Source organism: Struthio camelus, chromosome 3 (genome assembly GCF_040807025.1).
Source record: "Struthio camelus isolate bStrCam1 chromosome 3, bStrCam1.hap1, whole genome shotgun sequence".
In the NCBI taxonomy this organism is placed as follows: domain Eukaryota; kingdom Metazoa; phylum Chordata; class Aves; order Struthioniformes; family Struthionidae; genus Struthio; species Struthio camelus.
The window spans coordinates 80,236,585-80,258,888 of record NC_090944.1 but is presented as its reverse complement, the minus strand read 5'-3'; the positions used below and the strand labels follow the sequence as shown (position 1 = coordinate 80,258,888).

General features: G+C 39.2%; 1 protein-coding gene across 3 annotated transcripts in view; it reads right to left on the bottom strand.

Moving 5' to 3' along the window:
* RGS17 (regulator of G protein signaling 17) overlaps positions 1 to 22,304 on the bottom strand; it is a 71,122-nt gene that overhangs the window by 48,309 nt on the left and 509 nt on the right. The gene's annotated exons all lie outside the window — the stretch shown is intronic.

The following is a 22,304-nucleotide window of genomic DNA, read 5'->3' as shown; positions in this document are numbered from 1 at the left end:
GTCTGTAGCTGTCTAGAGGGAGTATCCTACACAACAGACTAGCAAGTGTAGCCATTAGTGCTGATTTCAACTTTAATTTTTAAGAGGTAAATTATGGGTAAATCAGATATCAGTGGGAAAGACATATTTGACTAGCATATTGCTACTTGCTCTTGCATGAGATCAGACTTGCTCAGGAAGTTTACTTATTCTTTAGTGATAAGAGAGGCCACAAGGTACAATATTTATTGGCTAAAGATAAATCTACAGTTAGTACTAGTTGGCCTGCCTATATGCCTATCAGAGACAATAAATTTAAATTATTCCAAAACGGGCACAAAGGATTATTCCTGGCATTGCTTTACATGTCAAGATTACGCTGAGAATCAATTTTCAGTGATCTTTACAAATGGACTATAAGACCGTACTTTCAGATTTTAGTGTTATTTTCAAATTCTAGAGGTGTATCTGCATAAACTGAATTCTTCTATTCAAGAATAATAGCATGTCATAGAGTTACTCATGTCCATGCCTGTGGAGGCCAGAGGAATGACCATGATCAAGTTTACTGAAGACTATAACAAGGTATTTAGTCCTAATCACATTGCAGCACATGAGCGGTCTGGAAAGATTCCCTCTGGATGACTGAACGGGTAAGGGAGGCAAAGCTGAGTGATATACAGCAACTGCTTCCTGAAAAGTTCTGTTTCAAAGATTAAGAGATTTCACTAGAACTTATTTCATGAGACAGATACTTTTTATTTTTATAGCTGCTTTCTAGGCATGTTGAATCATAAATACATCTACATCAATTATCATTCCTTTAGTGCTATACTGGGAAAGATATATAAAATGGTGTTGTAAAATGAGAAAGTGAATAGTGAGCAGTGAGCTTTATATGGACTGATGGAGAAGAGGTATAATTTAAAGAGAAGCTATGGTGTACACTGAACAGTAATCATTTTAACCAGTGAAACAATAAAGCTGGCTACGTGTGATTCTGATTTAACTCCATCTTAGCTATTGTAAAGCCACTATTTATTTGGTAAGAAAGCATCTTTATGCACTGCACTTCATCATTTTGCACTTGCACAGAACTTTCATCAGCTTCAAAGCACCTGAGATATGAATCAGGCTTCCTAATAACACTGAAAGGTTTCCTAATACTGGCCACATTCACATAATTGCAGGTGTGGAAGGAGTTTTTTAAGGGGTGGGGGTGGGGAAGTTTACAGAGTAATACAGGAAAGCTATGACAAAGAAAAGGACTTAGAGCACAAGGTTCTTGGATTTCCAAAATTTCCTCAGTTAAAATTGCATACACTTGGTAATAAATACGGACAAAAGGCTACTGTTTTTTTTTTCTTTTTGAAAGCGGGAGGAATGAGAAGCAATACAAAGTTCTTGCTTTGTACTCCTATGAAGAATGATGGAATGGTATAGGACTCAGTTTTATGCTTTATTTACTTGATAGTCAAGAAGCTTGATATTGACAACTGAGATGTCAAATTGCTATAGAACAAGCAGGAGCAAAGTGACTACTTCTATCAAAAGCCAAACAATAGCTTCGATACATGGTGTTTCCAAAATGATTTGTGATTATTCCTGGGCAGATGCAATTTACAATCTATTCCTTACTCAAGAGGATGATATATGCTATGATGCAGGTGTTTGCAGGTGTTCACAGTTTTCCTCTTCAAAGGCAGTTCAGTCTCAGCTTTTTTCTACTTCCTTTTCCCTGTGCTCCATCCTCCTTTACAATTCTTCACTGTTATTTAGTAAATGCTTATACTTCAACCACAGAGATATCTACTCTAGGGCTCTAGTGGCAGTTTGTAGCCACTTGGTGCAAAGAAAGATGGGTTATGCTTTATCATCATGTCAGCAAAGTGCTATTTGAATCAGTAGTGTTCAAAAGCCATGTAGTTTTAATCGACTGACCACAGATTTTAGGAATAATCTCAGTCTGGTTGCCGGCAGTAGCTTTGCCTTTCTTAGCTTAGAAAGTCCTTTAGCTCAAGTGAATTTATGGAGGTTAAGCTGCAGTCAAGAGAATAACACTCTGGTCTTTAGCACCAACTCAGATTCTGTCACCAAAATGATATGAAAGAGATTCAAGGTCTTCCGTTCCATGCTAAATGATGTACGCTGTTGTTCTCTAGGGCATTTTCTTCAGTGACATCTAACATTAATCATCTTGTGAGTGCACTTGTAATTTACATGTGCTACTTTTGCATACTTGCTTTGGGAAAGGTAAGACGACAAAGTTTTTAAAAAACTCCCTGCATATCATACCTTCTTGAAAGGTTGAACTTCTCTAATCTGGAGTATCTAATCCATAATTTTCCAGATACAAATGACTGCTACACTAATCCAGAAACAGACTGTTTGCGAGCTTCCTTCATATACAGAGGCTTTTTTTATCATATGGGCCAATATATTACTTTTTAGTTGTGGCACTCAGAACATAAACCAAAGGAAATCAGAATCTGCGATAGATGAAGAAATTGAAATAATATCTAAACAGTTAATCATTTTTAGACATGCTTGGCAAATTTTTATGGTAAGAATGCTATCGCCCTGGAAGATAACTTAGTAGAGAGACAGGACAGGAAAGTCAGTTTGCTTCTAATGGTATTGCTATGATATAATGGGGCTGAGAAGGCTACGTTCAAGATGTATGCTATTATTTATTCTAGTTTTACCATAAGTGACACTATGAGATTTCCAAAATGAAGCCTGAAAGCCCATTAAAAACATCCTGTTGGCTTAACTCATAACAAAATGTAGGAATTGGTTTTCTGTATCCTGCTGAATGGAGAAGCTTTCAGAACACTCAGCCTGATGATTCCTAGCTTTTATGGCTTAAAATACAGGCAAACTTAGTGTTCTAGTGATATGCTTTTATCACCCTTTCCATTTTAATGGTATGTCATTTAACATAAAAGTTACTGAAGCAATGGATAGGAATGTTGCCTACCCATTTATTCATTTATTCCTGTTTTTTGTGCATTTGTATCACTTTCATGGGAGGCTTTAATAAGTTACTCAACATCTGTTAGTCTGGCAGAAAGATACTAGTGTGCTTTTCAACCGAAGAAATGAATTCTGTGCTCCAGGTGCAATCTTGATAATTGAAGTTTAATTTAGCATTGAAATCTATCTCTTATTGCACTTCTGTTTTAACAGTATTCCCTTACATTATTTGTTATTGTATTGCCATTGTATTGCTCTAATAGACCACACTAAGATTTTTATTTCATTTGTCTTTCAGTGTTCCTCGCTGCTTTCTCATATCCTTAACCTAACAGTGTACAAGTGAGATGCTCCTTTCAGGAAAAACAGCAATACAGAGTTACCTTTTATATTAACTCATTAGTAAATCTATTGATGGAGATGAGGGTACTTTTTCAGTGTGTCCAACTTTACATAGAAGGCAGTTTGTCTAAATCCTGCTGTAATTCACATCTGTAGTGTTTCAGTAAATTTTAAAAGTCAGTGTTCAGATTGCACAAATGAACATTGGTGTTAAACTTTCTGCTATAACTGTCTACTACGACTTTAAGAAGGAATTAATAAAGGAAGATCCACCAGCGCTGAAGTCGGCCACCATACCTGACTGATCAGAGATATTGAGCAAACTAGAGCGGAAAGATGGTCCCACAGCTGAGGGCTATCCTAAAATTTAGGAAGCCTGGCCTAATGTCCTCATTTGTGGCTTACTATCTAAAGTCACTGCTTTAATAACAGTTGAACAGCGTAGGATGTGAATGGATGTATTTCAGTTCTTCATGTACAAACTAATTTTCCCATTTCATCAAACATATTGATGATTTTTAATGTCTACCCAGTTTTGAATCAAGAGTGACTCCAGACTTCTCACTTGTCCATAGGTTCCATCAAAGTGAAAGATGCTTTCTGTTCTGCAGAAACAGTAGTCTCACTGTCAGTGAATATAAAACTAGGGGATGCAAGAGATCCAGGTTTGAGTCTCTTTTCTGTTCCGCTTGGTCTTAAACCTTGCTTTCTAAATCTAGATGGAAAAGCAGGCAGTTAAGTGAAAAAAGAAACTTTTCATTTTGACCAGATGGTCTGGCTTGGACTCAAGACCCTTTTTGATGAGTTTGGTAAATTACTTGCACAAAAATGCTATCCTAAGATAGACCTGTGTTTTCTGAAAAAAAATTTCTTACTCAAATTTAATTTCCAGACCTATATTATTGTTAAGTATATAGAATTATAAGATTGTGATACACTTGGGCAAGGTGATAATTAGAGATACATAAGAAATGTAGATATCCAGAGAAAGACTTGAGCTTGTAGAAGTTGGCTTTTTCCATCTCTCCAAGCTATTGTGCAGGGCCATAATAGGTATAGTGGACCCATCTGCATTAAGGAAGCCTTTGCTGGAATTACAAATGATGTTGTACATTATTTGCTTCAGCTCTATGGTCACTTTGAAACAACAGTTTTGAGTTGCCATGTACAACCCATGCTGTCATAGTAATAGTGTGATAATTTTTCAAAGTCAGACACCATACAGCCTCTTGCCTCTTTCACAGGTGCCTGATGCAGGGGCTGAGAGAGAATTCTGAAATGTTAAGTGGAGTTTCCTAAATCTGTCTGCATTCAGCACGGGTCCTGACCCTAGGTAATAAATGTTTTGTAATAAATGACATCAGTTTTGCCTGATGTCCCTGTGTCAATTGAAAAGTTAAAAACTAATGGTCTCTTCAGAGAGCAAGAATTTCAAAACTATCTGACACAAATCCTGGAAGAAATCATCTGTGCTCAGATCAAATGTTGTATCTGGAGAAATTCTTAGAAAAGGCCTGCCTTCAGTGCCCTCTCTATCCAGATTTGGTGAAGATCTTCACTGAGATGAAGTATCAAAAGACTTGATTATACTGTAAATAGAAAGAGAAAAAAGGAAGAAATCATAGGGTAGAAATAAATGAATTTACTACTTAAGGATTTAGGATAACCACCTAGCTGCGGAACTTCCATGCAAGGATAAATATCTTTTACGAAGTCTGGCCAAGTTGAACACCCACCTAATAATAACTGCAGACCTTTGGAGAGACCTTGTCAGGTATTTGTTGCATACAACATTTATTACAAGTTTAGTTTTTGTCTCAGTTAGGGATCCAGGCTTCATTGTTTTTAATGTGCTCCATAAGTACAATTTTTATTTGTTTGAACAGTAGTTCATAAGTTGAACAACCCTTTTTCAGCTATAGAATAGCTATGGATATTTTGATTCAGTTATATATTATGTATTTGTTATATTGCGTATGATCATATTTTTTTTTGAGATAACTAAGAGATCAAACACAAGCAGAACCCTGAAAGTTATAACTGGGGCCCAACAAAACTAAAGACTTAGGAGAAAAAACAAAAGCCATGCAGTTCATGTGGACATTATTTACAAGATGAAGAAATGAGAAAGTCAAACCAATGCTGCCTTTTGCTTTTAGTGCGTTGTGGGTTCCCCACGGCTGGCCTGTCTCAGCTGGCCTGCAAATATAAAGCCTGAGAACTCAAGGCTGCAAAGACACAATGAGCACTTTGATTTTGGTGATTGACTCCCAGAAAGGAACAGCCATGTGTAAAGTACCTAGGCATCTGCAATACCTCATCAGGATTAGACACCTCAAAATGAATCCTCAGAGGCCAGCTCACCAAGGGTGAGAGTCCTTGTGAGTTTAGACCAATTTAAGTCCAAGCTGCTGGTCCTCTGACTCTTATGATTTCCGGTGATGTGTTTCCACCACGTGAAAAGTCAAATCGAGTAGCTGATCTGGCAGAAAAGTCATTCTATAGAAATAAATGATTAGTTAGCCAGATAGCCAGAGAGCTGGGTTAGCTCTCTGAACTGCTTCCCTGCAGTTGCTCACACATGGCGAGGGGAGAGGAGCAGCAGTTCTGACTTAGATTGGCTTAAGCTGCTGTACAACAGTACAAGGAGTAGAGGAATGGTGACAGGAGAGAGTACTTTATACCCTGTCCCTTTTTGGGATTGAGAAACCCAATCCGAACTGCAGAATGACTGAGATTTTCAGCCACAACCCCTCTCCTAGATTTATGACTCTGAATCACTCCTTTTAAAAACACATGAAGCCCCAGGATATTATTTGAAAAGAGAAGCGGTGGATGTACTTTCTTGCTTTTATTCAGTATCTCCAAGATTAAATAATGTGGCTCCAGTGCTTGCTTCAGTGCTTAGAACAGGGCAGAAACCAAGGTATTCCTGTTCCCAGGTGTAATGATGGGCAGTTTGCTGCCTCTCTGGCTAATGACTATTTAAGTGTTCGGCAGAGATTTTTGTGAAGCGGCATAACATCAAGAGGAAGAGTAGAGAGCATTTCTCCCCTTGAATATCTTCCGGACTTGATACTGGTGATTAGGGCACGCTTCCTGTGAGTGGGAAAGGTAGATCTGAACTCCCTCAGATTAACACAGCATGGATCCTTTGAGCTAGAACTATATCTCCTGCATTATTTTATGAAAGAAAAATGGAAAAAAGGCAGCAGCTTTGGTGAGATCAAGAGGGATTAAACAATCACGGAATTAACTTATGATCGGCCTCCTTCTTTGGCTGTGCCAGTTCATTTGGCTTTTGTGTTTTGTGATGAGCTCAGCTGTTTTAGGAAATGAGAAGCACACTGTCAGCTCCTCAGGGATCTCAGGCAGAAGAAAATGTCCTGACGAGTGTTGGTTGCGACTTAGTTGGAAGCAGTTCCAGGCGTGTCTACAAGAAGAGTAATAGATGTGCCCCTGGAGACATCTAGGTACCTAAAGAGCGTGTGGGGAATGGGATATTTGTGTTCCTGGATATTGAGGACTGAAATCCAACTAAATACTAATTTGGATGCCTAATCCCTGTGGCACATCAGGGCCTAAGTGCAGACAGGAGCTAGACCCATTCCAGCTGAAGTAGATAAAACACTCCCTTGTTTATTTCTGTGCTAGGTTAATTCACCCTGTACACATAAATCTCATTCTGGAAAGCTGCACGCAAACTGGAGTTGTGAGAAATGTTTCAATTAAGTTAAATCTTTTAATTAAAGTTTTTGTTTCTCTTTTGTCTAAAAAGTTTTTTCCTCAGAAAGAATGATCATTAGCGATTCCTTCATCCTGAAAAATCTGGAGATCATAGATTTCACCCCAGAATGTGTATTTAAACATTACTGAAATGACCAATCACCTTCTATTTACCAGATGGTTAGTACTCAGGACACCAGTGGCACCAGTGGTACCAACAGCTATGCTGGAATAATATTTATATATCTTCCATAGAGATAATTGATGCAAAACAATGTTAGGAATTTTTTGCAAAGTGGTTTGGAATTTTTTTCAAAAAAATTGAACAAAATCTAGTTTGAAATTTCAACACTATTGCTTAGGATACAATGCGATTTAAGTCAGCTCTAACTGCAATAAAATGTTCTGGAGACTTGCACTTGGCTTAATAGTACCTTTTTGTCCTTTAATAGAAAAGAAAGCAAGCTGTGGAAAAGAAAGACCTCCATCTCCTTATGAAGCCTGGGTACCTTGGGTGCTACAAACATCTCGAAATAATCCAAAGCTATCAGAAATCAGTTTTTATTTTAAAATTTGACAATAATACATTTCTTCCATTCTCTTCAGCCCTCACTACCAAATTCTTCACTATCTCGTGCTTCTTTCTCTGGTTCTTTACTGCTACTTTTCTTTTTTCCACAACATGTTTCTCTATTGCCTTACTTCTGTACTGGCATCTTCATAGTTGGCTTACTGCTGTTGAGATTGCACCCTGTTCGGCCCACTTGTGAATGGCTTTCTCGTGCTTGATGTTGCAGTGGCAGTTTAAATTTGGTGAATAGAGAGAAACTATTCTTATTTCCTCCTCAAAATTTCCACTCCCTTCTGCACTATAATCTTTCCAATCATTTTATTTCCAGCCTTTTAGACTTCTGCAACCATTGACTCCTCTATCCTTTACTTATCATATTATCTGTTGCAAAATACTGTCATTCATTTTTCTCAGCTCTAAAATCTATTTCTCCTTCCCATTTCCATAGCAAAAAGACTCCTTCTGCCCACCTCTCCCACCTTTACTTTTTGGTTGCCTACTCTCAGGGTTCCTCCTATTCCATACCTCCAAGATGTTATTACTTTAGCTATTTGATTCATCTTTTCTTCACTAAGTAACATTCAAGCTCATATTCTCACTTACTCTTAACTGCTATCTACCACTGCAATCTCAATACCCCTTATGCCAGGCACTTGCCTTCTTACACTTTTAAAGTTCCCTTAAAGTTTCCATGTTCTCTCAGCCAGTTACTATTTCTGCCTTTGAAGAGTTGTTTGTTTTCCTGGAAGATCTGGATATCCAGTTCTGAGGTGCACACACCCTGTACAATTTCTCTAGACTGTCTTTGTCAATAGTTCAGTTTTCCTGCTCCCCAGGTTCAGCAGTTCTTGCCTCGGGGGGTAAGCAGGGAAACAGCTGGAAAGCCAGGGACAGAAGGCTTTCACTGAGTGTAAGTGACTGTGGCATAAAAAGTTCTTAAGATCATATGGAATGGCTGTATGGAAGGCAAAGTAGTGGTATTTTGCATCTCAACAGAAGATTCAACCCACTTAGTGAATGGGATAAACTTATTTGCTCTGCACAACTGACTCAAGCACTTCCTCCTGCAAGGAAATTTTTGGTAGTTTTGTGGAAAGAACTGGTCAGAGTTAAATGGAACTGTCTGCATGTTTGGTCATAAAGTAAGATTTTGCAAATTTTTGTGCTTGGGTGGAGGTCTGCGTTCATGCTCATTGTTCTATTGCATGGAAATGTTGGAAGGAGTTTTGCCTTGCAATTATTGATTTGGACTGACATGTTTCCTCACTGGGGAAGACCTGTGGGTAAGTACTATGATACTTTTGTGGGGAATATTCTCTATCTTTTAGGAGGCAGGAGTGTCAAGCACTTTAAGAAAGTGTACATCTAATCCTATCGTCAGAAACGATCTCTGGACATCGAATTTCTATACCACTACAGATCTACTTCTAACTTTCCAATTCTCATCAATGTTCTGAAAACAATTATGGACACTTCTCTAAGGCAATCTAGAAGTCTCAAAACTCCTTGAATTTGTTGCTCTGGTTTCACTCTGACTTATAGCATCATCACTATAAATGTGCTATGACTGATTTCTGGTGATTTCTAGTGATTTCTAGAGAGAAACTGACAAAGATTAGATATTCTTGCTAAAAATATCCTCTCTAAATCCACATCTGAAATTTTGATTCTGGGGAGCTGCCAATTTGTTTAGGGTCTTAGCAGGAATAAGCATGCATTGCAGAAACTTTCTTTCTGCCTTTAAGAAGCTTTGCTTACAAGGGAAAAAGAAGCACAGGTTCCAGCCAGCTGTAAGTGTGGTTGGCTCCCACCCATTTCACGGTCCACGTTGCTGTCTTGTTTACAACACGGGGATTTCTTGTACCTCTGTGTGGCAGCATGATAGCAACGGGGCCAGGTAGGCTCAGGCACGCAGGTATAAGTGGGATGTGGACTGCCCAGCGGAGTAAACAACCACTGGACACCCAAAGGATAAGTGCTCATCCACAGGCACCCAGACCAGCTCAGTATTGTTTGTAGTGTGGAAGTTTGGAGAGCGTGAGCTTCAGACTAGCCTTAACAAACAGTGTATACACAGCTGAAGAGATTCTTGGTGGAGTTGCCTTTTCTGTTTAGGAAATTTTCTTCTGACACATGAAGATAATACTTAGCGCATATGTTGCCCTCTGGTATGTCACCCATGCAACATATTAGGAAGGATATGTGGATGGAAGTGTTTTCAATATGCTAATAGCACTGACCTTTGTATTTCCATTACATATCACTCAGAGGCAGTGACAAAGCATATGAAATCTGAAATAGTCTGAAAGTCAAATTTAGATGGTTTCTAAAAGGTTTTATGTTTATTTGTAGCATACACTTTTTAAATACAGAAAATAAATTGAGGTCACATTATAATTGCATCTGCTGGGAGAGTTGCTGCCTGCTAATCATATCAGATGTTTTGTCATTGTTCATCAACTGTAAGTTTGAGCCCAGCCAAATTTTGTTTCCTGCTGAGGTCCCTGCCCTGAGATAGGGCTGTGCATGGTCATGGCTAGAAACAGCAGAACGGCAAGCAAAGTAAGGGGTATGTAGTAATTACTGTCAGTTGGAATCTGTTCTTTACTTGGATGTAAAGACCACTTTTTTAGAGACGGGAATGAAACCCTCACAGAGCAGCATAATCTGTCTTGTTCGAGTTTGCAAGTGGGTCAGCAATACCATAACAGAATTGAACTCTAAGAGTAGTCTTCTGCCAATTCTGGCAAATAGCCTACATTCTTAATCTGCCTGACAAAAGTTTAATTTTCTCTTGCAGTTTGACTTTTCCTTTGAAGGTGACCCATGCAGCAACAAATCAAAGTGGATAACATTTTTGTTTGTCCTGTGCAATCCTATGTAGGTCAATTAGAGCATTTGCACCACACAATTGTTGGAACCCTGTTTTTCTAGGCCAATATTTACGTGTCTACCTTCATATTTTGTTTATTTATCCAGTTCTACAAGACGTCAAGATTGAGATGCACATGATACATAGTTAGAAAGCTCTTATGAGTAACTTATGGAAGAGCTTGCTGAAGGAGCCATTTTGTTGGAGAAGAGAAATTATACTGATGCTGAAGCTTTTCATGTATCCAGATTAACATAGAAATGACATCTTGGTGATTAAGATAAAAAAAAAAAAGAGAAAATTTTAGGCCCCTTTAAAACTAGTAATAACCAAGAATAAATTTAGTTTCTTTTGAGAGATCAATAGAGAATTCCATTATACCAGAACTTTTACTACTAAATTAATGACATCTTGTTTAGTTGCTGCCTTTATTAAGTTTGAAATAACTCCAAAAACGACTCTATTGACTTTAAAGAAATTACATCTATTAAAGTTATATGAAGTCGGCAGAGCTTTTCTAGGTTAAGTACATTTTAAAGACTAACTAAAAATGTATATTTTTTCTGGGGGGTGCATTATACCTGCATTTTCTCATTTTTCTTTTGCCTTGCTTATTTTCATTTTAATATTCAGAAAATTACTGTTTTACATTCAAGGTAGGAAAAATGCATAGGAAAGTTAACGTAATTTTTTTGTCTTTTCTAACTACTATGACACATGACATGTCTTTCTTTTTCTTTCACATTGTTTAACATGGGATGGAAGTAGTTATTGGTCAGTCCCTACCACCTTTTCTTCTGGCAAACAGTCACTTACTGACATTAGTAGTGGTATCATCATCAGCTGCCTCATTCACAGGATAAGGTGCAACACCACCACAGACAAATGCCAGTTTACAGCTTTCAGTTAGGATCAGATTGCAGAAATTCACATAGGTGAGTCTTCTCTTACACACATCATCTCATGTGTTATGGTGCCACTATTCACAACACAGATCGCACTGAGTCATACCACTGAAAAACAAGCAGCACACTTCTAAGATTTCTTTAGCTGTTAGCTGTACTTTGAATACTCCTTAGAATGGGATCCCCCTTACATAAGTGGGAGTGAGAAGATATTCATGCAACAGTCACAGAGCCTATTACATTCCTACTACAGAGAGCTCCACAGCTCAAGTTATGAAGAGAAAGGGTTAGGGGAGGGTTTTCATAATTGGAAGGAGTGCTGTTGCCATGGCATTTGAGCCCTCTTTTTCACAAGATATGAAGATTTTGCTTTCTGAGGGCTCCCTCCATCTTCTGAGGTCTGTTTGATCTCAGGAGCATTATTGTGATGAATATTTAAAGTGGAGGAAGATGAGTGTGTCAGGTGGACAAATGGAAGGGGAAAAGACTGATTTAAGATGGGTGATTGCACAGGAGCAAGTGGGGAATAAGCTTTCTCTGAATAAATGTGCATCCTCGAAACAAGAAAAGGGTTTTCAACAGGAGCTCTGGAACAGCCTTTGAATAAGAATAGAGATAAAAACCTACTTGCTTTTAATATTAACTTGATACAGAAAAGGAAGGAAAGGTAAGAACTGGTTGTTGGAAACAGCAGGGGATTTGGATTCAGTTAGTCATGGTGTTCCTTCCCATCCGTGTTCTTATTTTCCAGTGTTCCTAAAACTGCTCCTAAACCACCTGCTGGAATTGGCCATAATAAAAAAAATTCTCTCAATTCAGAGCACTGCTGAGTGCATGCTGCCAGACTGGTTCGACAGCAGATGATTTGCTTGCCACCCTGCTGGATACACTCTGTACCTTAGAGGACAGGACTGTAGCACAGTTTAAAACAGTCTCTCACCTAGATGGCTTGGGGTTTAACACAGAAAAAAAGGAAAGTCTGCTGTATGAATATTGCTGGATCTGTAATACAGTATACTTCCAGATAAATTTAGTCTTCTTACATTGAAGTTGTTTTAGATCATATTTACTTGAATTCAAAAAGACTTTCCCCCCCCCCCCCCCATCATTAAAAGGATGTGAAGCAACTTACTTTTCACTAAGGAGTAAACTACCTTGCATTTGCTTGGGCTGCCAGCCTACTTCATGGCAGATATAGCAGAACAGTTGACTGGTAGTAACATATGCCACAGCCCATGCATGTGTTCTGCCACTGTGGTAAACACAAGGCAATTAACTCAAAGTATCCTAGGTTGAACAAATTGTAAGTAAATATATATTAGCACATATAAAATAAATGCTGATAAAGACTGATCAAAGTATCTCCCCTAGATCAATGTTAGATAAGCCTAAGAATGTATAGTGTTGTTAAGATTCAAAGTAATCTTAGGTTAGAAAAGTTATGGTATATTCAATAGTAAAAATAGGCAAGAGTTGACTAGTTAGTTCACTTTGCTGTCATTAGCAGTAAACACATTTTCTTGTGTGTATTATAACTTTAAAAGGGTAAATGGATGTTTTATAGGATATTCTATCACAAAAACTGACAATCAAGCCAAAAGAAATGTGCATAAAATTATTTTAATGTGCTTAATTTGCTTAAGCGCTTAATTTGCTAAAGCTAAGACAGGTGTTATTTGACTAACTTTTACTGTATTAGAGTTATTTCATAAAAGGAAGATAAATCTATAGGTAATGGTTTAATGAATCACAAAAAAATTCTCAAATTTTTTCAAAGAAATGATCTAAGATGAGCTGAATATTGTGAGATATATGCAGAAAATATTATACTATCTACTGTATATGTCCATTTCCTCTTTCTAATTTGTAAAACAGGGCCACGTTGCTCATTTATCAGAACCATCATGTTTTTGAAGTCTCACCGTTTTTGAGGCATTTTCTTCTAACATGGTCATAGCTAATATTTTTCATATTGATATACAGGTTGCATATTCAAAGGCATAGTGTAAACATGTTGAGTGGAAACGCATGGACTTTGCTGTGGTCATTTTCAGAGTGTCTAAGAATATGTGATCAGAAAGACTAACAACTTATTCAGCTGCAAATTCCCATTTTGACCTGGAGGTTGTCTGGAGATCTTAAGCTCTCTCTGGTGTTAAATTTTGGCCCTTGAAATTAACGAGAACTTTGATTTTTGCTCTTTATAGTATATTTCTGAACCTGCCATTATTTTACTGCGTGATCCTGGAGAATCACTTAATTAATATGTATCTGAATTTCCTTTGCTGTAAAATAGCACTGCTGTTTACTATGTGCCAGCATGCAGAAGTGCTGCTTCTGTTCGAAAAGTGAACTTGTAGAAAAGGTGGTATGATGGGACAATTTTCTTGAAAAACCTGTTAGGTCTGAAACACAGAAAAAACATCTGGAAAGACAGTAGTAAAAAGAACAGACTTCTCATAATTTGTTTGATGTTTGTTTTCAGTACTTACTAAATCCTCAAGATAATATGAAGGATAGTACCCTTTCATTGTTGGCTTTCTGGATTCACAATTTTCTTAAAAGGTCCTGAAATGTCACCTACTTTTACACATTTTATGAAAAGAGGTCACAGCATTTGTCACACCATCAATACCTGGCCAAGAAAAATGCTCAGTAGAAGTAAAGTCACGTAAAGTATATTTTTCCTATCTTATCATACGCATAGGATACGAGCCACTCTCCTTTCCTAAACTTTCTTGCTTAATATGTTTGAACAATTCTCTCTCCTGTTTTGTATGAAAGAAATGAACATTGAACATAAAACCATACCCACTGTATCCTACAGATGTAAAAGGATATTAGTAATAATAAACATATGAAGGACTTAAAGGAAGGCAATATAATTAAAGCCATTCATTATGACTTATGGAAATAGAACTTTTAAAACTAGATATGTTTTAGACCTACATGAGATGTATTTCTATTATATTTTATACAAGATTACCAGTTGGATGGCTAAAAGTGACATTGTTAATATACTTTGACTTGCATGTACCATTTTGATTGTAAACACGCCTGAGAAGAAATCAACACGGTAAACATTAAATGTATGGAAAACTGACTAGTCCTGGTCTGAAATTACAAATGGGGACTAATTATTAAGCAGGTATGTTTCCAATTGGATTGTGCAGGAATATGTTCTTCTAGACAACTTGATAACCTTCTGCTCTACTATGAATGAAAAAAGAAATCATATAGAAGAAACTCTAAAAGTTGCTAATGCTAATAGTCGAAGTAGGCAAATATTGAGGGAACAATATAAACTAAAGAGGAAAAATCGCTAACTTAAGTTGATCTGGATCCATTGCTAAATAAGGCACAGCAGACACGGATTTGCTTTGGATTTGGATTTACGTGGATTTGGTTAAACCTAAAATCATATGTCTAGGAAGAAAGGATGCAAGCCAAAGTCAAAAGCTGGAAACTCTATCCTGGGAAAAGATGTACGTATATCGGTGAACTAAGCAATTCCAGGACTTGTTCTCTGGCTCTGAGGCCAACTGGCCAGTTTAGCTATATTCATATAATCAGTCCCATCTGATCTGCATAACAGGACAGCCTCATGCAAACAGCTTATTGGTGATAGTCCCTGGACTAGGCTAGCTTCCTAGCCAGGTCTGGGAGCATTCTAACAATTTCATTCATAGATGACCAAGTTACAGGGCCAGGATTTTGCTATTTTACAGAGTCATAACCTAGGAATTTAAAAAGAAGTAAGGGCCATGGCAAATAAAAGAAGTGCTCAGTGCAATCCTGCAAGCAAAAGAGGTGTGCGGCCTTGGCTGTGTAAAACTGAAACGCTAAGCAGGCATATACAAGTTATGCTACTTCTGTATCTTTTACTGACTGCTGTTGAAATGCAGTGGTGATGTCCTCAGATAAAGAAGGATATTAAACAATTGAAGCAGGTTTAAGAAGAGCTAAGACAATGGTTGAAGGAGTATGAAATATTTCTCATGGTAACTGCCCTCAAGGGCCATTTCGCTTTAAAAAAAAAAAAAAGAAAGAAAGAAAGCTTGATCAGCTCCTGGGTAGTTCATGCAGGGTGCAAGGTGTCATACAGATAGCAAAGGTAAAATACGGTCATCTTCTTGTACAGAGTTCAGTGTCTGCTTTAACTAGATTGCTTCCAGTACTCAGCCTATGTCAGATATCTCTATACTACACTGCGCCTGGCAATGCAGGCATATGTTTTGAGACAGACCTCAGGAGAAATCCCATAAAAAGTCAGATTTCTGTACAGTAGATCATTGTATACTGAATCACTGACCAATGTCCGGTCGTACATGAGTCGTCAACTCCAAGCTGCCATTGTCATAGCTCCTGCATTTGAGAAGTTTCTGCATTCCTTGGCTGGAGGTGTTCCCCCTATCCTTTTCAAGATCCTCACCAAAGAGAATACATATTTGACTTGTTACGGTATCTCTAAGATTCAATTTACATATAAAATAATCAGACATAGGATTTGAAAACATCCTTGTCTATTCTGGTCAGCATGACACTTATCAAACAGCTAAGACTCTGATTTGATTTTTTTTTTTTATGTTTTGAGGGTCAATAAGCGTTTATAAAATTTTTGAACACACATAACAAAGTGAAAAATGTTAAAAATGAGATTCCTGCTACCAGATTATCAGATGTATTGACCTATATCTGTTAGATTATCGGATGGTTGTGGCAGCTGCATTCCAACAAACTAGTTTAGAGTTAAACACGAAAACAGTTTGTGGTTACATTTTCAAACCATTGTAGCTGCATGATAAAAAGTAGCTTGCACATCTCACTTCTCTCTTCCCAAGACCATTGTGAAAGCTATGAAAGTATCTTATTAATATTTTAGGATTTTGCCATTTCTAAAAGCGTTAAGACTTGGAAATACAACTGCCTTTTGGACACTGAGTAATTAGGACCACGCTTCCCACCTACATTCATTAAAATAGGGCTACTTGTAAGGGAAGTTATTACTCATTGTTCTTGATTTTAATCTGACACAAACAACTGACAAAGCAACATCTACACCACTCAAAGGTCTGGTGTAATATGACTGTTGGAAACTGAGTCCTGCCTGCAATGTTTTTGCAATAACATGGATCAGATACAAAATTCCTGATTTCAGAAAGTTCCTTCCATAAGGAACTTTCATTTCACGTAAATGATAAGTAGTAACTATGCTATTAATAATTTGCTATACATTTTCTTCTAATTTAGGCTTTTAGGAGATCAATGTATGCATTGTGAACCTAGCTGGCCAATGGTACTGCGAGAAGCCTAAGGACTTCAGCTCCTTGCCCTAAGCTGCCGTGTGTCTAGGCCTGGTAGAGCAGATTGCCTCTTGGAGTGCCCTGGGCTTTGAGAGCTCTCATTTAAAAGCTCTCTGAGCAGCAATAGGTATAAAAGTGTTGTGCTAAGGACACTGTGACAGCCTTCATCCATGATTCCTGTGGTTTAATTGCTTTGTCTTTGAACTTACAGTATTATTTTACTGTAACTGACATGAGTTGGTGATAAGGTAAGAAGACATTGCTAGACCACAGGCTAGAGCTATTTACAGTGCAGTACTGACCAAGGTCCTTCTATCCTGTACTTCATTTTTATTATTATCATTATTTCCACCAAAGACAAGGATTTCTTAACATAACAGCATACCACAGCATACAAAAGTACAACGTAGCAAAACAGCTCAAACCATATTCAACCTTCCTGAAACAGAACAAGTCTTATAAGAGCAAGTCTGGCTTGAAATTGCACTTAAATAAAATGACAGAGCAAGGTGGCATATTCAGTTGAGTTTTATAGCAGTGAGAAATGATAGCGTAACAGTGTCCCTTTAATGGCAGCAGTTTCTCTGGTATACTCTCTGCTAGGCAATACAAACAGAGGGCTATACAGAGTGGTCCAGCTTGTGATTTCTGTCTCATATTTGAGCAGGCACAGGGTTGGCATCACTGAAGAAGATACCCAAGCTAGCTTAAAATGAAGCTGCTTCGGTAGCAGAAGCTGCCTTGCTTGCAGAGTTGTGTTAATGCAGCGCTCACTAATATACTCCCTTTCTCACTAACAGAACTAGGCTAGATATTTGGGTATTTCTGCATGGAGATGGATTGTCCAGTGCAGATATAGTGTTTAAGATGCTTGAGCGTCTTTAAATATAATCTGTAACTTATAACACTTGGCTTTAGGAGGAGCCCCATATGATTTTATTACTCATTTACTTCTGTTCCACATCCCTGCCTGTAATTCCCAACGTTCATTTTGTCTAGAAATTTACTGATTTCTATGAGCTTATTGCTATTTGCTTACAAAGTAAAATATGAAAATTTGGCCTGTATGAAAGGTATTAAGCATTTCATTCATGTTTTATAAACAAGGAACCCAAAGACATGGATATCATTCCAAACTTAAATGAAGATATGATACAAGTAATCTTAAACCAGTTTGTACTACTTTGTTTTATTTTTGTATTTATTTATTTTAAGCATAGATTTATCAGTATGTTAGAAGAGCACAAATTATTCGAAGCATATCGGTGATTTAAATTGGGTTTACATCTGGTTTGCATCACCAGAGCAGTGCAAAGCAGCTAAAGCACGATAGTGAATCTAGTCCCTACTTTGGTTTAGAGGACCCACATTTAGCTGAAACCCACATTATATGCTGGCTGGGCAGGGGAAGGGTATAAACCCTGAGTTCATATGTTTGTGTGCTTTAAATGTTCCCATCCGTTCCCGCCTCAGTTACATTGCATGGTTGCTTTCTTCGTGCACATTAGAGACAGCAGCAGTGCCAGGGGAAACCTTCTGACTTAAGGCAGAGAGAGGCACAAAATCTCTGCAGAAAGGAAATCTCTGAATCAGTTAATCTGCCAGTGAAACAGAGCGACACATGCATCCAGCCCCCCATATCATGGATTCGCTGTAGCCAACTCCTGCAGAGGTGTCCCAATGACAGGCTGAGCTCCCTCGGAGGTTGCAGGAGCCCCCCAAGAGTCATCAGAGCTTCTAACACAAGCCTGTTTACAGCCTGTATAGTTATAGCCATTAGCTATAATCATGCATAGATGAGCTTGATTACAACTTAATAAATTCATTTTTTTATACCCTGAGCACAGGCTTTTAATTAATTAACAATATGGAAAGTTTGACTGTGTTATCTCATGATTAGGACTATTCAGGACAAACAAGAGGTCAATAGAAATGCTAAATTTCTTGAATGACTTAGTTTTTAACCAGTTTGAACTCAAGCTAATTAGCATAGGAACCTGTAAGTTCATAGAAAATTCATTCTGAATTCACAGAATTAGCACTACAAGTAAGGTGAGGATATATTTGTCATTCAAAAAGCTGAGGTTGAGTCCTTGGTAAAAGTGCAAAATAAATCCCTGCCTTAACTATGGAGTCATGATCGAGAAAGCTGTAATGAAACTGTGATAAATGCCTCTATAAGAGCTAATACTGTTTCACTTAGCACACTTTTAGAGTATTCCTAAGAATCTCCATATGTTTCATATTTAAAGGCAGGCATGAAGAAAACAAGAGATAAAGTGGTTTCATTCACTCATCATAAGAGTAAAAAAGTCTAATTTTATCTAAAAGGTGCTAGGATTACAGAATTTATTCAAGCTAATGTATTTTCACTGAAACAAAGTTTATACATACATATATATATATATGCGCCATTTATAGGTGGCAAACCATTCTCACATTGAATTTCAGATTGGCTTAAGTCTGAGACTGGCTGGCATCTTTTCTGTCCTGTCTTAATAATGATGCCGCTCAGTTTCCTCTTCTTTTAGTCTTTAGAGAGATGAGAATTCCAGCATCCGAGGTTGTTTATTTTTTTATATAATTTATTTATTTTCTGAGCATTTTATTTTTTGTGAAGGGTTTCTCAACTCTACTGAGTTTCTGCCGTTCTCCACTTGTCCACATTTTGCTATGGAGGACTGTGCTATTCCAAGTTCTGTCTGATGCTGATTTCCAACTATGAGAACTTCCGGGCCTTTAGATCCTGACCATGCGTTTGTAGTCCTCTGGTCTCTTGTTCCTTCATTGTTCTTGTGAAGAAATTAGAGTAGGGCTACTGGTGAGATTCCAGGGAAGCCTTTTGTGATGTTAGTCTGATCAATACTTGTGCTCCTCAAGCATGCTTCCAACTCTGCACTACTCTTCAGGAGAATTTGTATCACAAGCCCTTCAAAATCGTTTAGATTTTGTGGGAAATTTACACTTAACATTTGAAACTATGCACATTGTTCAGCATGCATGGTCCTTAAAATGAACCCTAACAGAGAGCAATTAGAAGTGATGCTAATTCAAATGTGCGTAGTTCATAGATAGATGTCCCTTCACATGTAGCTTGTATTTTGTATTTAGTATACTCATTGAAAATGAAAAATTGCAGTTCAAGGATAAGACCTTTCATCTTCTTTTCAAGGTAGTAGAGAACTGGATTAGGATAGAGAATTTTTCACTAGGCTGTCAGTCAGGTTTTGATTCAAATCAATAGTGCAGGGAGTTAATTTTCACCAGACAGGTTTTCAGTAGCCTTTTTGAAATGAGTTCATGGGTTTAGAGCAATTCTTTGTGCACAAGTGTGCATGCTGCATTAACAACTTCCCCCCCACACCATTATTCTTATGTGTAATTTTCAACATATAGACCAAGGGTATTGGCTGCTATATCCCTAGGCAGACCTGCTAACTCAGTGTTAGATATAATAAAAGGACTTGAACTTCCAGTGCTGTACTTGCTCTGGTGTGAGAGGACACTGCTGCCAGGCTAGCACCTTGTACAAACACAGTATGTGCTCCTTGTCACATACAAAAGCTAAGGAGCACTGAATGAAATTAACAGGGAGCAGGTTCATAGCAAACAAAAGGAAGTACTTTTTCACACAGCTCATAATTAAATTGTGGTGCTCATTGCCACAGAATGATGTTGAGACCAAAGTATAAATGGGTGGAAAAAAAAGGGAGTAGAGAAATACAGTAGCTTATTAAATATGACGGTCTGGAAGCAACCCCCAGTTTAAGAAATCCCTGTACTACCGATTGTTGGAACTTGAACGGCTATACCAGGAAAAGATCACTGTATACAAATCCTGTTTCTTATGTTTTTTTCTTCCCTTCAGCATCTGCTAATGACTAGGGTCAGAGCCAGGATGCCGGACTAGATGTCCAGCTCACTATAGCAATTCTTTTGATCTTACGCTTTTAATCAAATTATGTTCCTATTTTGTCTACTCAGAAGGATCTAAGGCCTTGACTGAGAAAGGGATTTAAATATCTAACTTTCACAGGTTTTAGGGAGATAAATATTAATGCTTATCACGGCTTTCACTTCTTAGCCTGTAAACTTTTTGGGGTGGGGCAGCTGTACCTTTTTAGAAAGCCTTTGCTTATTTTGAATATGGAATTAAAAAAAAAAACCTTAATAACAGTGATAACAGTGTGTAACACTGTTTCTTTATAAAGGTTAAGTAATTTGCTTGCCTAAAAGGCTTGTGCCACAGCAAAGTCCTGAGTGACTGATGTAAGGATGATGACACTAACATCCACTGATGTGAATAAGAATCAGCTTCCTTTATACAACTCTGCAGATTTGTGGTGCATGTATATTACATTTGTAGAAAGCTATTTATCACCTGTTACCCATAATACTCTTGCCAGATGACATGTAACTTACTTACATTTACCTAGCAGGTTATTTGAGATTTCATCCATTTTGCAAAAGCATCTGGCTGCAAACCTATGACACATGTTGGTGAAAATCCAGATACGAAAATAAGGAAACCAAATACTGAAGATGTGAGCTCTTATCTCTGCCAGTTCTAAGCCTGACAGTGCAGCAAAGGTTTCGTTATAAATAAACAAGAAGAGGTAGTGCAACATAGAGAGAATGGTGCAATATAGGGTTGACAATAAGTTGACAGTTAAGCAAGCTAGACAGCCTCAGCTTTCCTCGACTGCTAGTGTTTTTTGTTTTGGGGGGTTCCCCCCTCCCCTCAAGGAGAGGTAAAGAACCACTGGAAAAGTATATCGCGGATGGCAGAGGCTGGGAAGGATTGCAGCTCCCCCCCCGCCCATGCTGCCCGAGCGCGGCAACAGCTGGTGTTTCCCAGGGCGCGGGGAAGCCCCCGGCTGCTCGGGCCGGTGCCGGCTGCGCGGCCCGTCCTGCCCGCGGTCGGGGCCGCCGGCAAAGCGGGCCGAGCCGAGGCGGGCCGAGGCGGGCCAGGCCGGGAGCAGCCGCTGCCCAGCCGGCCGCGCCGGCACCTGCTGCCGCCGCCGCCGCCCTGCCTCCCCGCCCGCATCCCGCCGACATTTCCAGGGAAGGGGCGGGAAGGAGGCAGCGGGGGGAGGATGCTGCCGCGTCCCAGCGCCCCAGCGGTGCCGCAGAGGGGCGCGGGGCGGGGGGAGCCGCCCGGGGGCTGCCCGGGGAGGCGGCGCGGCCGCTCCCCACCGCCGCCGGGGCAAGCGGCAGCCCCCGGGCAGCGGCCCCGCCGCCGCCTCCCCTCGGCCCCGCGCGGCGGAGGGCTCCCGGGCCCGGCCGGGGGTGGGGACAGCCGGGGAAGGGGGCTGAGGAGGGGAAAGACAGGAAGGAAGGCAACTCTGAGAGCAAAGACTGGTTTGTTCGCCCTCACCTTCCTCCGGCTCCTTGGATTAAAATAGAAATAGCAAAAATAATAACATTCCCCGGCAAGTGGCCCGGCGTTATAAGAAGGCGAAGAGGAAGGTCAAGAGGAAAGGCAGGAGGAGCCCTGCCTCGTCTGCAAGCTGGCGGCTGTCACACCGCCAGCCCCATACCCCTCGGCTTCCCCGCCGGCGGCCCGGTCCCTCCCCGGGGCCCTCCCGGGCTGGGCAGCGTGGCCCGGAGCGGCGGATGCCCGGCGGCAT